Here is a 15986-nt window from a genome sequence, read left to right as displayed (position 1 = left end):
TCATTTCACAGTAATGAATATGCAAATGGATGAGCCCTCTCACCTGGGCACTATAAAGAAGATAGAGTCGCACATGGCGAGTGAGGGAATGGACACATATGCTTAGGACACATGCTGAAGCTTATTAACCTTGCCATATGAAATGATCATCAGTCAGCTGGACCCGTGTTTATTCAGCTTGCAGGCTATTAAAACATATAATTAACTTGATGGACATTGACAAGGGGAAATATATAGTATCTGTCCTAATATATGCACTGTATCACGATATGCTAGGAAATGATTGGGTCAAAAGTGCTCGCCATGTTTTTTTATTTGTAATTATTTTAGTTTTTGACATGGCTATTCTCTTTATTCTCTATGGAAAACATTAATTTTAAAATGGATTGTGTGTCTTCTCTGTTACAAAGACTTTTCTGAACCATCATGTCAAAATAGAGGATATGTATGCTACAGATTAGTCTTTGTCACCTGTCACTTGTGGTTTTATCCTTAAATGTGAAAGTTTGACCAAGGTGCGCTAATCCTGTATTAACCCCAAACACGTCTGTCAGTGCTTAGAGCAATGAAAGTCACATAACCCACCCAATTACGAAGAAGAAGAAGAAAAAAGAAAAACATATTCAGTTTTAAAGATTCCATGTTGATTGAAAAGTGAAAAGTGATTGAATATTTAATACATTAATGTTCTATTTGCATTAGTTGCATTGGCAAAGAAAAAACTCAATAATCATTATTGCATCATTCAGCGATTGTCATCTTATCGTCATGTGTGATGTGCCTTGCTTTGATTGTAGCAGTTTGTAATGCAATACCACTCAGCCCAACTGTTCTGCCCACAACTTTCCTTCCACTCACTTCTCCCACTCACTGTAGTGATACATTGATCAGTGCTTTTTTTGCAATATTAAGATCATTAATAATTTAGCACTGCCACACTTAGTCTTATCAGTTATGTGAATTATTCAATAAAGCCACATTTATTTTTATTTCTCCCATGGAATGAAACTGACCCATGAAATATTGAGTCAATTTATACCAGAAATCAAGACTGCTGCTCGTCTGATGAGGTTAGCCATGTGACTGAACTTAGAGTGCTTGTACAGGAAATCTAATGATAAGGTAATCAAGCAGGCAGTAACAGGATTTTCCATTTTAAGAATGGTTTATGCTCTTCACAGATTATTTCTTTCTGTATAATGGATTAACTTTCTTTAGAGGTACAAATTAGGATTACTTGGCCTGTATTGTTAATAGCAGTTATCCAGGCAGAGGGAGGAAGAGAGAGTTTGTGTGTGAGTGTGTGCGTGTTTGTGGTGGTGGGGGCTCATCTCAGCAAAGCTCAGTGCAGCCTAGCACAGTGGGGATATCAGGGAAACCTCTGTGCACAGTAGGGATTACAGCAGTCACTGTGATTATTATTCTGTGAGACAGTTAAGCATCCAGGGAGTGACAGGAATAGAGAACAATACGAAACATTATCTGCACAGGCATATCTGTGCACAGTCAGTGTATACATGACTGCATGTTCAGACCATATGGAATGGCTCAGCCCTCCTGAGATGATCTTTGTTTTTGCTTGTGTAAGATAAAAATGGTGAAATAGAAAAACAAGAGTAGCCTATCTGAGTATGCCTCTATTTATCAAAACTTGCTCACTGTTTGTGGAGAAATACATGGATTAAGGATTACAGATTAGCAAATGAATTAGCAGGCAGAAGTAATACTACATGTGAATATTGTTGACCGTGGTTTTGCTATCTTGATTTGGGATGTATTGAGTCATTGACGTAGTCTGTTTTTTTTTGTTTTTTTTTATGTTATTTTATGGGCTTTTTGTCTTTTTTATTTGATAGGACAGTGTAGAAATGCGATAGGGAAACATGAGGGAAAAGAGTGGAGGGTGAGATCAAAGCAATAATGGGAAATTACCCTAGCCAAAAGATTCTAACTTGTGTCACACTCTCATAAGTGTCACCTCGCAACACATTGGAGCACATGCACAACATGCCAGACCATGTCTCAGATACCTCCATTTGTATTTAATTTTTTTTTAAATATCCCGCAAAACAATACACATCAGTGGGGTTAGGGTCCTGTTCTATTGGCCATATTATGCTGATATATTATTGTGTACTTTATGCAACATACAGTATGCTGCAGACAACTAACCCACTGGCTATTTGCTAGGGGCATTGATCTCATGTAAATAAACGTTTATTAATGTAACACCTTAAACTGTCACTATGAAAGTAGTTGCAATACATATTTATTTTCATACAGCAGAAAAAAATATGCTTAGATAAAGGTTCTGTAGACATTCACATGTTTACAGAAGGTCACTCTCAGCTGTGAGCAGTACATGTCCATTACACATTATTCTATTTTCCAGATGGGAAGAGTCCATGCATTGTAATTTTGCCATGTAATAAAGTAAATGTCTGTTACTCTGACATTTATAGACAGGCACACACATGCAGACATACATATTCAGCAAAAGGACCTTAAAGTGACACCTTAAATGTCGCACAATGCATCGTTCAATTTGTGTTTGGCTAATTCCAATAAAAGGCCCCTGGAGTGTAGAATAAAGATTTTCTTGTAAGTGTGGCTGACAATACAAAGGGCTTCAGGAATTTCGGTTATTTCTAATTTCCTCGACATCAGGTTGCCTTCAAAAGGTATTTGTTCTTTAACATCCTAGAGTGAATAGCCCTTTTTGTTTGAAAGAAAAGGTTTTTCAAATGTTTAGAAGAGTTTGAATGTGAAAAAGCTGCTTTAATGTTTTTTGTCTTATGCTGATTTATATACCAAACAGCCACAACATTGAAACCACTTGCCTAATATTATGTAGGTCCCCCTCATGCTGCCAAAACCGCACCATCCTGCATCTCAGAATAACATTCTGAGATGCTATTCTTCTCACCACAATTGTACAGAACAGTTACTGTATCTGAGTTACCATAGACTTAGTCGGTGTAAACCAGTCCTGCCATCATCAACAAGGCATTTTTGATGAGCAAAATGCCTCATCAACAAGGCATTTTCGTCCACAGAACTGCCACTCACCACACACACAATGCTATTCTGAAATGCGGGTTAGCGCTGATTTGGCGGCACGAGGGAGACTTACACAATATTTGGCAGGTGGTTTTAATGATGTAGCTGATCAGTGTATATACACTATATATTTATATACTGTTTATATACACTCAACTAGAAATGTATTAGGATCACTATGGTCCTAATAAAGTGCCCGACATGGTCTTCTGCTGTTGTAGATCATCCACCTAAAGGTTGAAGGTGTTGTACATTCTGAGGTCCTATTCTGCTCACTACAATTGTACAGAGAGGTTATCTGAGTTACCGTATCTTTTATGTAAGCTCGAACCAGTCAGGCCATTCTCTGTTGACCTCCCTTATCAACAAGGCATTTATATCTGTTGTGCGTGAAAATCCCAGGAGATCAGCAGTTACAGAAATACTCAAACCAGCCCGTCCGCAACCAACAATCATGCCACTGATTCAAATCACTGAGATCACATTTTTACCCCATTCTGATGGTTGATGTGAATATTAACTGAATCTCCTGACCCATATCTGCCTGATTTTATGCATTGCACTGCTGCCTCACAATTGGCTGATTAGATAATTGCATGAATTAGTAGGTGTAGAGGTATTCCTAATAAAGTCCTTGTGGGTATATATTTTGTTCTCTTGTACCTCAAGACTGAATATTAAAACTTGACAGGCCCTAAAACATTTTTGCAAAAATGATTCATTTTGTGTGGTTAGGGCCAGTTATAATAAATACACACCAGAACTTTTATTCCAAGTTATATTATTAGCATAGTATTGTAGTGAGAGACCGATATATTGGTAGTAGTAAAGTATAGAATAGTAGTGACAGGCTGATATTTTGGCCAGGTTTATTAATTTGTCGATATTTGTACATTTTCAGATTATCCGCATCGACAGATAATCATGTCTACATGGCCGAATAATTATAGGGTATCTGTTTATGTTGTTCTCTTCTGTTTTATTTAGGTAATTATTTTGTCAAATAAGTGTTTGTTTGATTCCAGAAATTGTGTGTATCTCAATTCCTAATATTGACATTAAAAGGGACCTATTATGCAAAAGTCACTTTTACATGGTGTTTATACATAAATGTGAGTCAGCAGTGTGTGTATACAACCAAAAGTCCAACCAATCCTCTTTCTTATATTCCTATTAATCAAAAACAGTGTGTCAAAATGAACGGGTTTTTATTTCTACTTTAAAGTGACATCACTTTAGAGCAGGCCTCGCCCACGACTCCACCCTCCTCCACTGAGTAATCTACACAGTCCGACATTTTTTCTGTGCTGGATCAGCTACAGTGAGAAGAATAATGTCTCAGCTTTGTAAGCATCAAAAGTGTTCTGTTGTTGGCTGTAAAATTGAACTTAAAAGACTTCACGATCTCCTGGCATCAGAGCCACTGAAGACGCAGTGGACAAGCTGGACTGGTAATCCTGCATACCGGGCATTTTCCCAGTGGCCCGACACACTTTGTGGCCGATCAGGGGCGGAGAACCGAGCGGTTTATGCAGAAAAGGACAGTGAACACCTGCCTCTTTCTCTTCCCATTTCTCTTCCCAGTCCAGCCCTGCCTGAACTCCGGTATTTACGCTGTGAGTCATATAGTTGTTGCTGTAGTAACCGAAGCACGAGCTGTAAAGGCACAGACCTCTTCCGGAAAGGGGGTGGGGACCAGCAGCTCATTTGCGTTTAAAGAAACACACACAAAATCAGCGTGTTTTTGATTCCATCCAAAAAGAGGTATTTATAACACGGTATAATAAATGATCCGTGGGGTATTTTGACCTGAAACTTTTTAATACTTGGTTGCAAATCCTTTGCAGTCAATTACAGCCTGAAGTCTGGAATGCATATACATCACACGTTTATCTCACTTTTAGTGTCACACAGTGCACAGTTCACCTTGCAATTGTCGCAATATGTGTATGGAACCACGTAATTTATTCTGCAAAAATGTTGCAACAGTCACATAATTTTCACATAATTTTCATGAGATCAGGCTGGTCTTTTCCATGTGAAGAAAAGGAATGATGACTAAGGCTAACATTTTGCCAAACATGCTCTTTTGTGTTCCATGGAGGAATGCAAAACGTTTGGAATGACAAAAGGTCTGGAACGACATGTGGGTGAGCAAATGATGACATACTTAAAAATTTTGGGTCAACTATTCCTTTAAAACACAATTTATAATCGAAATGGAGAAACCCTGGATGTCACCATGCAGTCCATGCAAACTGTTGTAAGAGGGCACTTAGACCGCAACATGGTCCATTTGCCTCCAGGTCATGCATTTCACTTGCTGAAGACAAAACTGAAGGGAAAATGCCCCAAGAACAAGCAGGAACTGAAGACAGTTGCAGTAGAGGCCTGGCAGAGCATCACCAGGGATGAAACCCAGCGTCTGGTGATGTATATGCGTTCCAGACTTCAGGCTGTAATTGACTGCAAAGGATTTGCAACCAAGTATTAAAAAGTGAAAGTTTGATTTATGATTGTTAATCTGTCCCATTATTTTTGGTCCCTTAAAAAGTGGGAGGCACATATACAAACTGTTGTAATTCCTACACCGTTCACCTAATTTGGATGTAAATACCCTCAAATTAAAGCTGAAAGTCTGCAGTTAAAGCACATCTTGTTCGTTTCATTTCAAATCCATTGTGGTGGTGTATAGAGCCAAAAAGATTAGAATTGTGTCGATGTCCCAATATTTATGGACCTGACTGTATATAATTGGCCTCTTGGCTGTCTTGGCCTTGATTATTGAAAAACATGTAGCAGTCAACCACTAGTTATTTACCGTTAACTGTCATATGACTCCTTATTTACTGACATGGATTGAGAGGTGTCAGTATTACTCAGGTATGTTTAACAAAACATAATTGAGGCAATAATACTCAAATGTTGACATTTAGACTGTTAATTCATCAGGTGTAACTGTATGTGATGTGTGTGATAGATTGATAGAGGTAATATAATGACAGCATTGCACAATCAGCATCCACCCCTGATTTGTCCAACCTGTTAACTCTTGCCATTAGCCAGTAAATCACAGGAAAACATGTCCTGATTGACTGACATATCCTCAGCTTTCCTTACACCCCTGTTTACTGTGACAAGGCCTGATTGTGCAGCATCGTGTATAAATAGCTGGCTGCCATGGCAATGAGGCTCACTCTAGCAGAGTGTCAGGTGGGCAGGCAGTTGGTACGAGGTTTGTGCACATGTGTGTGTTGAACGTTAAAATGTGTACCTCATTAGTTAGACTAATGTGTCAGAGATAGACATGAAACACAACATCAAGATTTTTGTTAGTATGTGTGTTAATGAAACAAGAACAAATTCAATGGAGCATCAGTTTTTAGAATGTCTCGCTGTCATATTGTATTACAAACGTAACAGTCCCAGAGGTTCAGTGGTGACATTGGTAGGAATTAGAGGAGAATTTGTGCTTTCCAACAATCAAGCATACAGAATGAGTCAAGGCTTCTACATGGCGATGCATGCCATATTTTGACCCATGAAGCATCTTTTTGCTGGTTTCCAAGGGTTTCCACTGAATCTCTTCATTGGTTTTTGCTTGTGTTCTAAAAGCGTCACTGTCTTGAATTCAGCTTTGGCAAGTTATGGGCTAACCATAACAGAACCACACTGCTTAAATGTGTAATTTCTGCACCACATCATATAAAAAAATGTAAAAATAATGATTGTTTTCAAACAGATTTCCCGAGCACTTTACCCGTCTTCCATTGGTCACTCAAACAGATGGTCCTGCCCCAAACTCACACTATTGATTTAGCCAATGTTGCTGTATTAGGCTGGCCAGGATGTTTAAACTACCCGAACAAACAATGTTTTGATAGCACCACAGTGCCACAGTGTTCACACTTTTTGAGGACTAAACCCACAAATGGCATAAAAAAATGACACTAATTTTGGTCATAAAAGTTGCAGTAAAATAACGTTTTGGGCAGTTGATTACCAAAGTGAAATAAGAATAAAAATAATTATTTTTAATTTTTTGATTACCACTTACAATGGAAGTCCATGAAAACATTTCTTTAACTAAATCTTAAAGAAATGAAGAATATTAAATTAATTTAATATTTATTAAATTGTTTATATTATATGATTCAAAATAATATGACTTTTGTTTACTGTAAGAAAGAATTAAAGAACAACATTTCTTCAAAGCAGAAATGTGAAGGTCATATTGTTGTTTAAGAACTTATATTAATCCTTCTGTACAACAATGTTTGTCATGTGAGCTTCGTTTTCTAAATCATTCTTTTAGTGATGGGACTACTGTTCTAACAAATGTCTGGTTATTTATTACAAACATAAATGTTGTGGGTGGAGTTTGATTAATGTACAGAATGCTTTCTAGATAGTAACGCTGTGTCCCTTTCTGGTATACTCACAGTATCATGTGAAAGTTACCGTGTTTATTGGCTTTACATGTTCATGACAGGAATTGAGAGATTTAATTAAGCTTCACACATACAAGATTAGTAAGTGCTTCTATCATGGTTGTCTCATGTTAACAGGTATAATGTTTAAGTCTTTCATTGTAAGTGCATAACTTTAAACACTTTTTTTTTTTTTTACAAATAGCAGGATGAGTCAAAATAATTTTCTGTAGAAATCGACAGCATGCCACAGATAGAGCTTAACTTGAATTGAACATGGATCATTCCTGTAAGGTTCATGGTCCTTTCATCACAGTTGCTATTTTGGTACAAATTCCCTTATGCCAAAGTAAAAAAGCAGTATAGGTTTCTTAAACTGATATATATATTTCATCTAAACATCTTCAGCTTGAAATGTGATCCATATAATAAGGTTTATTTTAAGATATGCTGTACAGTGCACTCTTGATGTCAGTGCATGCAGCAGAATTCTGCCTTCAGACTTGTAGTGACAGGGCTGTTAAAGGCTAAGAGATCTCATGCTGTCAGTGGGGAAAGGCCAGTACCTTGAGTAAACCTTGCATTGCATATTACAGTTACAGCATCTGTACCTCCCCCATCTTTGCACATAAAATATAGGCCTACATAAGGGACTGCAGATTTTTCATTTGGTTCAAAGATCACACGGAAATGTCACTGTTTACGTCTTATCCGTATTGTTCAGTTATGAGGGTTGAGAAGAAATCAGAGTGTTTGGAACATCATTACACATACACAGACACACTCATATTGACTTATGGAGCTATGCAATAAAAGAATGATGCCATGAAATCTCATTTGAAGCCGTCTTAAAGCAAGATTGTTTGGAAAAATGGTGGTGGCGTAGTGGCTAAAGCAGAGGGCTGTTAATCAGAAGGTCACAGGTTCTAACCCCATGGCCACCACCATTGTGTCCTTGAGCAAGGCACTTAACTCCAGGTTGCTCCAGGGGGATTGTCCCTGTAATAAGTGCACTGTAAGTGGCTTTGGATAAAAGCGTCTGCCAAATGCATAAATGTAAATGTACAATGTAATGAAAAAGAGAAAAAGTGTTAAAATATAACACCTGTCCATAAAAATGAATTAAATGAAATGGAAAAAAAAAAGAAAGAAAAAAACAGGCTTAAACAGCATCTCTTTAGAGGGACCCAGCATAGGCAATATTAAATTATCCTGTCAAAATGTGCTGTTAGCAAACGAGTTATTTCTCAGAAATCAAGAGCATATAAACATAATCAATATAATGCGGCTGTGACTGCGACTGTGTTCATGCAGGAGAGCAAATCTCAAGAAATCTGTCAAGGAGAGCTCTGTCCTGGTAATATTTCACCCCAAAATCAAACCAAATAAGAAAATAGATTTTACTTAAAAGAAAATGAAGCCTCATTTTCCCACATTTTCATTACTGTAATATGAAAAATATATATGTTATTTTAATTCTAAAATGGTTATAAATAAGGGTAGTTTTTGTTGAATTGAATTGCCTTTATGTCTATTTAAATATCTAAAAAAAAAGTGATGAGAATCCAAAGATAATCACCATCGAGAATCATGGAAATGACAAAAAAAAATTATAATAAAATAAAATAAAAAAACATTAGCTGCATTATCTGAGAGATAATTTATGTCATATGTAAGCAAAAGGTTTTCGTGGTTGCTATAATGTGGTTTGCTCTTGGTGGGGCATGTGGTGTTTGTGCGTGGTTGTTGAGGAGAATAGCATGAAGCCTCCACGAGCCACAAGATGCGTGGATTGATGGTTTCAGATGCGAAGGCAACTGAGATTCGTCCTCTGACTGAGGCAAGTCACTACGCCACCACAAGGACTTAGAGCACATTGGGAATTGAGCCTTCCAAATTGTGGAGAAAAGGGAAAAAAATTATAAAGTTAAATAAATAAAGTTGTTCAAGAACATCCACGAGGGGCAAACAAAATATAAACATGAAAATCATCCACTGAGAGCATGGGCAGGAGAAACATCGGGGATAACCATAACATTCAACAACCGACAATGAAAGAACAAACAACAGGGCTTAAATACACAGGGATGATGAGTAAATTAAACACAGGTGGAAACAATGACACTGGCAGTGATGAGGGCAGGGGATTATGGGAAGTGCTGTTCGGGACAGGTGACAGGGGAGAAACATACAGCAGACAACGGGGAATCGTGACAATTACGATCAAACATATGTCAAAGAAATATAATCTGACAATACTGGTATCATAATTTGTGATTCTTTACCTCATATTATGCAAAAAATAATTAAAAATGCAGTTATCCCAGCTTGTATAGCTAATGCGCATGCCCGTTCTACAGTTGATTGACAGGTGAGATCTGTATCTAAAAGGTTATTGGCTCTTTTAACTGTAAGGCGGTACTTCCTTTCTACTTTCTTTCTTCCGTTGACAGTTGGGCGCTAGAGCTTCTTGGTCTAAATAATCTCTGACACTGGCATAATGTGTGTGCCAAATATAAGTGGTTGCCCTGGAAACCAATATCATCTTTATTCAGGATTTGAAGATGTTTGTGGTACTTACCCAGGTGAAGAGGGAGGTGGGGGTGGCTTTATGAAATTACTGATTTTAAAGCATGTAGATCTAAAAATATAATTATATCTATATAAAGCTCCTGTTGTACCTGCTGCTCTTCGGTCAAGCTTTATGTCAAAAACTCTTTGAATAATCTATTGATCTGTGTGGCTCATAACACAAAGAAGTTTTCAGAAACATTATGATGATCTTTTTATGAAGAATGCGGTGATTTCCTTTAATTTAATACATCTTAAACCTGACAGATGAGTCACATGTACATCTGGTCAAAGGGCTTTTGAGGTGAAGGAGAGAGAGAAAAATGAAGAATGCCCGGAGAGCCTTAGAATAACCGCTCAGCACGCTTGTGTGGGCGTTTTGCTGAGAGAGAGTGTTGTCAAGGAGACCAGAATTATTAATATATTTAGTCTTTTGTTTGTTCTCGCCCCTTTATTTTTAGACTGATAGTAGGTTTTGTGGCCTGTAATTTTTCAATCAGATGTAATATCAGTGTATAGAAGTGTTAACTCTGAGCTTCAGTAAGTGCCTATTATCTCCACCTTTAGGATAAATAGGTGTGCTTCGGAACCTATTTCCTTTCAGTGACTGGTATGTGTCATAATGACCTGGAGGCAAATGGACCATGTTGCGGTCTAAGTGCCCTCTTACAACAGTTTGCATGGACTGCATGGTGACATCCAGGGTTTCTCCGTTTTGATTATAAATCGTGTTTTAAAGGAATAGTTGACCCAAAATTTTTAAGTATGTCATCATTTGCTCACCCACATGTCGTTCCAGACCTTTTGTCATTCCAAACGTTTTGCGTTCCTCCATGGAACACAAAAGAGCATGTTTGGCAAAATGTTAGCCTTAGTCATCATTCCTTTTCTTCGCATGGAAAAGACCAGCCTGATCTCATGAAAATTATGTGAAAATTATGTGACTGTTGCAACATTTTTGCAGAATAAATTACGTGGTTCCATACACATATTGCGACAATTGCAAGGTGAACTGTGCACTGTGCGACACTAAAAGTGAGATAAACGTTTTTCCAAAAAGATGAGGTTTTCAAGGTTAGTGCCCTGTCGTGTTTGAAATCAACAAAACCTACCTCCCTACCCTAAACCTTAAACTTAAACCTCACCGACAGTGTTAAAAATGTTTTTTTTTTTATATAAATGCATGTGCTTAAGCAACCACATAATTATTTTGGTGCTTCTATGACCCTTTTGGCTCACATGTCTACTAGCGTTCTCTTCTATGACCCTTTTGGCTCACATGTCTACTAGCGTTCTCTTAAAGACTTTAAGACATTTGTGCTCAAGGAACTTGTAAACGTAGTTGGTTATGCAATGCAAATGTAATAATGTATAACCTTACAAGACACTATAGTAAAAGTTTTTATTTTGTGAGGTATAGAGCAAAACGTGAGTGTTTATGAACTGCTAATCTGCCGTTTTACTTGTGATTTGTGTAAAAGAAAAGAAAAGTTACTGTTGTTGTAGCGCTGCCTGTAGAGTCACATACATTTTATTTAGCAAAAATGTAGAGATAGTGGCGTGATTCTAATGGACCAGTTGGAAAAGATGCAGTGAAAGTAAATGCTGACTAACTCGAACATACTGCCTAACATCACCTTTTGTGTTCCACTCAGGAAAGTACGTCAAATTGGTTTGGAACAACAAGAGAGTGAGTAAATGATTATAGAATGCTCATTTTGGGGTGGAATAGCCCTTTAAGAGGACATTCCACCATTTCAATCATTCCAAAATGCCCTGTGGGGTGCTTTCAAGCTTCTTTTGAAAGTCTTAGTAGCTGCAATAGACACAAGAATATCACACAAAACACTGCAAAGCCTCTCTACTTATCCCTGCAGAGCACTCGCAGGCAAGTAGCAAGATCATGCTGTGACATCAGCCTCTTTGAACACCATGTTAACCACAGCCTGTTGAGTTTCAGAGCTCCGGTGATGAGTGCCTATCTACGGTCTCAGGAATTAATTCGCTGCTACTAGGACGTTTTTCCTGTGTGCTTTATAATGGTTGTCTCCTTTTTTGTATTCTCCTGTGCTGTTGTTTGCATGGGAGAAAAATCAATATAATATGAAAGAAAACCTGAACCTTGAGCTGCCAAATGCAATTTCTGAGAATGCAGAGTAGAGTAGTCCAGTGAGGAGTCAAGAACATCTTTTGTATGGTGAAGTAAAGAGGCCAATTTTCCAAAGGGTTATGAGCATTGTTGTAAGTTGCTTTGGATAAGAGCATCTTCAACAGGGAAAGTATCTCTGCTTAAAAAAGCCAGGTTAACCAGCGAGAAATTATCATGCTGGTCTAGACTTGTTCAAGCTGATTTGGTGCTGGTCTAACTGATCTAGCTGTTGCTCGCCAGCAAAACATAGCTGGTGAAGCTAATTGACCAGTATGGTTTTGCTGGTAATGCTCCTTAAGCTATTCAAAAAGCCTTGTTGAAACATCAGCACATCAACATCCCATGTTTTGGACCAGCATTGAAAACACAACTGCTGGTGTCCAGCTATGCCGTTTTTTGTTTAGTTTTTTTTTTAGCAGAGATGTGTAACAAAAAATACAATATGAAGTTAATTTCAACCAAAGCTACAGTTTTGATGCTAACGCATAAGTGAATGTTCCATTGTCCTTGCCACATTAAAATGTATTACGTAAAATTCAAGTGTAACATACTGTATAGGACTCTGTATTTGCATCAATAATGATTATTTGATGACATTGCAATGCAAGCGTCAAAACAAAGAATCTAAATACCTCAATATGGTACTACAGGCATGTTATTAAAATTACAACTTTTAAAATGTAACAGTGGGTCTCTGCTCTGTCTCACCAAAAAACCCTTGGAACTAGTGTTTATTATTGGGTTAACTAAGCCTTTGAAGTTTAATTATGTGATTTCTGTGCAACTAGTGGCACCAAACTGTACTGCAAAATAATATAATCGGATAACAGGTAGTCCCACCCCAAACATACTGTTGAGCCATTGGTCAAAATATCAAACTACTCAAATATACAGAACAATGAGTCATAGTGTTTACACTCTTTGGGAACTTAATTTTAGTTGTCTCTGCACATAAAACTGGGATAGGAGAAAGAATTTAACATCGAAAAACTAGCTTATTTTACCCTTAGATGTAATAGCTGTAAAATTATATATATATATTTTTTGGTTTATTTATGCCCCCGGACCTCCCTAGACATTAAGGGTACACTTCTTTACTTGGTCAGGTTTCTCTGCGTAACCACAGATGAAATCATGCAGGCAGCCCTGATAACATGTATATATGCAAAGTAAGAAATTTAAGTGACAGTAAATTCATGAACATTTACCTAACTGAACAAAAACATGCTTTTATAACTGGTAGCCCACTTATTTGGCCATAATACACCTTGGTGTGAAAATTTGGCAATACTACTTGTGATGGCACATGTTATGCACCCCTGCTATGGTAACTCTTGGAAAACCATGCTAAATAGTAATACGGTTAGGGTTAGGTTTAGGGGTAGGGGTTGGTGTAGGGTGTATGTGGGACTCTAAATAAACACAATAAACACACTACAGCGATTACTGTTTGTAGAACTGTTAGTATTTATTTAGGAGTGCTGTTACTATTTTGGGTGAAGATTAGCATCTAATTACTATTATTTGCTATTTGCATAAGTGAAAAGAAGATTCTATTTGGTGCTATTTACACTTAATGCAAATAGCCTCTGCCGTTTTAAAAACAATACAATAACAACATAAATTTCACAAAATCACTGTTGGTATACAGTTGGTATAATGTGAAGAAAGTCACATGTATTGTTCCTAAACGACTGGGTATACTTTGCATCACCATGCCAAGAAGAACTCCTCTATATGTTTGAGGAAACAGGGAATATGGTGGGAGAAAAAGACACAGTGCTGTTCTCCTTACGCTTCCTTTTCCTCTTCCTCTTCGAACTCATCTCTCCTGTTGCCTCTACATCTTACTCTAACTTGACCTCTCTCTGAACTGTTGGAATACATTTTTTCCAAGGCCAGTATACTCATCTGTAGCCCTTTTTATACATACAATTCAGTTCTGCTTAATAATGTTCACATGGAGTTATGTTTGAGTTCATGTTGTGATGATATTGTGAGGGTTTTTGTGTTAAAAAAGTTTTAGCGTTTAAAAAAAAAAGTTTAACGTGGGCAGTGGTGGCTCAGTGGTTGAGGCTCAGGGTTACTGACCAGAAGGTTGGGGGTTCAAGCCCCAGCACCACCAAGATGCCACTGTTGGGCCCTTGAGCAAGGCACTTAACTCCAGGTTGCTCCGGGGGGATTGTCCCTGTAATAAGTGCACTGTAAGTCGCTTTGGATAAAAGCGTCTGCCAAATGCATAAATGTAAATGTAACGTATTTGCAACTTGTGTGAAACATGAATAGTGTTTATAGTTTTGAGAAATTAGGCTTTCTTTTGGAAAATTACAATATGAACTATAGATTTAGCTCATGGAATTGATAATAGTGTCTAAGCAATTGAGAAAAACTGTAACATGAAAAGCATGACAACCTTCAAACATATTACTTCATTTAGTAACCTGCATAGCTATATTAGGACTTCAAAGAAGAAATTGAAAGGCTAATTTATTATTACTATATTACTGACTATTATTATTATTATTAATAATAATATTATTGTTATTTGGCTTGTTTCCAGCCTGATACCAACATATACCAACATGCTTTAGAGCAAATTCTATCAAATCGGAAAGGGGCAAATCCATGCCTCTTGTTGTCAATTGCATTTCCAATATGTTTGATATAAGTCACTCCACTAATAGCTTGTCGGTTTCAAATTGGAAATAATTTCTCTCTGTTTTGTCCCCCTCACATTTCTTCACATTCACATAAAGTCATCCTTCTCTTGAATCTCTGTGGAAAACAATGTTTCACTGACAAGTCATATCCTGAGATTTAGCTAGAGGCATTGTATTTTTAGCTATTTTCCCCTTGTGGTTGCAATATACTGCTATAAAATTTAAACTAATGATAAATTATTGAAGCCTAAACCACTGTTTAGTGTGACCACTGCAACACAGTTGCCCAGGTCAGTATCAAATCTCTCAGTTGGCACAATACCTAAATCTGTTTACTCCATTATTAAACAGACATGTAAGTGACACTGGTTTTACAGTTGTCAAAACAATTGTGGCATTGCTGGTTTATCTGGATCAGGTTGTGTAATAGTACTGAATCAACAAGCCCACACAGATAAGACACAGGGAAACCAATATAAGATGCCTCGCTTTAGAACATGCTAATATACTCACACATTTTGAGGAACAGTGATGGAGAGAGAGAAAAAGTGACAGATGGAGAGACTCGTGATTGCCATGCATGACTAACACTCACACTTTGATATTTGCTTACTTCAATCATCCCATACACTCTTAAACATGAACACAAAAAGCATCATCCTATGTGATAATGTAGAATTAGCACATGCACAAACAATGGTGTCCTATACATACATTTTTACCAGTCTATTGAAATGCAGTCATGATGGATCCTAAAGGTTTATGTCAGCACACACTTCAGTGGAAAGCCACCAGTTTGTTGGACAAAATAAGCATGAAGATCAGACAAGCATTAAAATGAAGCCTTAGAAACAATGCTTAAAGAGCAGATATGCACTCAGTAAATGTCAACAGTTTACCACCTGTTTTGTTTTTGGAAGATGTGTCTTATGAAACCAAGTAAAATTAGAATTATTCAGAAACTGTTTTCTATAGCAAATGTTTTACTAACGGACTGTGTTGATAGAGCACCTGATTATGCACATTCTTTAATTCCTTCTTTCTTTCTGCCAAATAAAAGCACCTCTGAAGATATTTTAGCAAGAGTAACAATACAACATGTGACGATATTTACAG

At 37.3% G+C, this 15986-nt stretch overlaps 1 protein-coding gene across 4 annotated transcripts in view; it reads left to right on the top strand.

Annotated features, from left to right (window-relative positions):
* LOC127646422 (gamma-aminobutyric acid receptor subunit beta-3) overlaps positions 1 to 15986 on the top strand; it is a 139279-nt gene that overhangs the window by 37283 nt on the left and 86010 nt on the right. The window lies entirely within an intron of this gene.

Source organism: Xyrauchen texanus, chromosome 7, assembly GCF_025860055.1.
Source record: "Xyrauchen texanus isolate HMW12.3.18 chromosome 7, RBS_HiC_50CHRs, whole genome shotgun sequence".
In the NCBI taxonomy this organism is placed as follows: Eukaryota; Metazoa; Chordata; class Actinopteri; order Cypriniformes; family Catostomidae; genus Xyrauchen; species Xyrauchen texanus.
The sequence above is the reverse complement of the archived record's forward strand: the minus strand, read 5'-3'. Positions and strand labels throughout refer to the sequence as shown.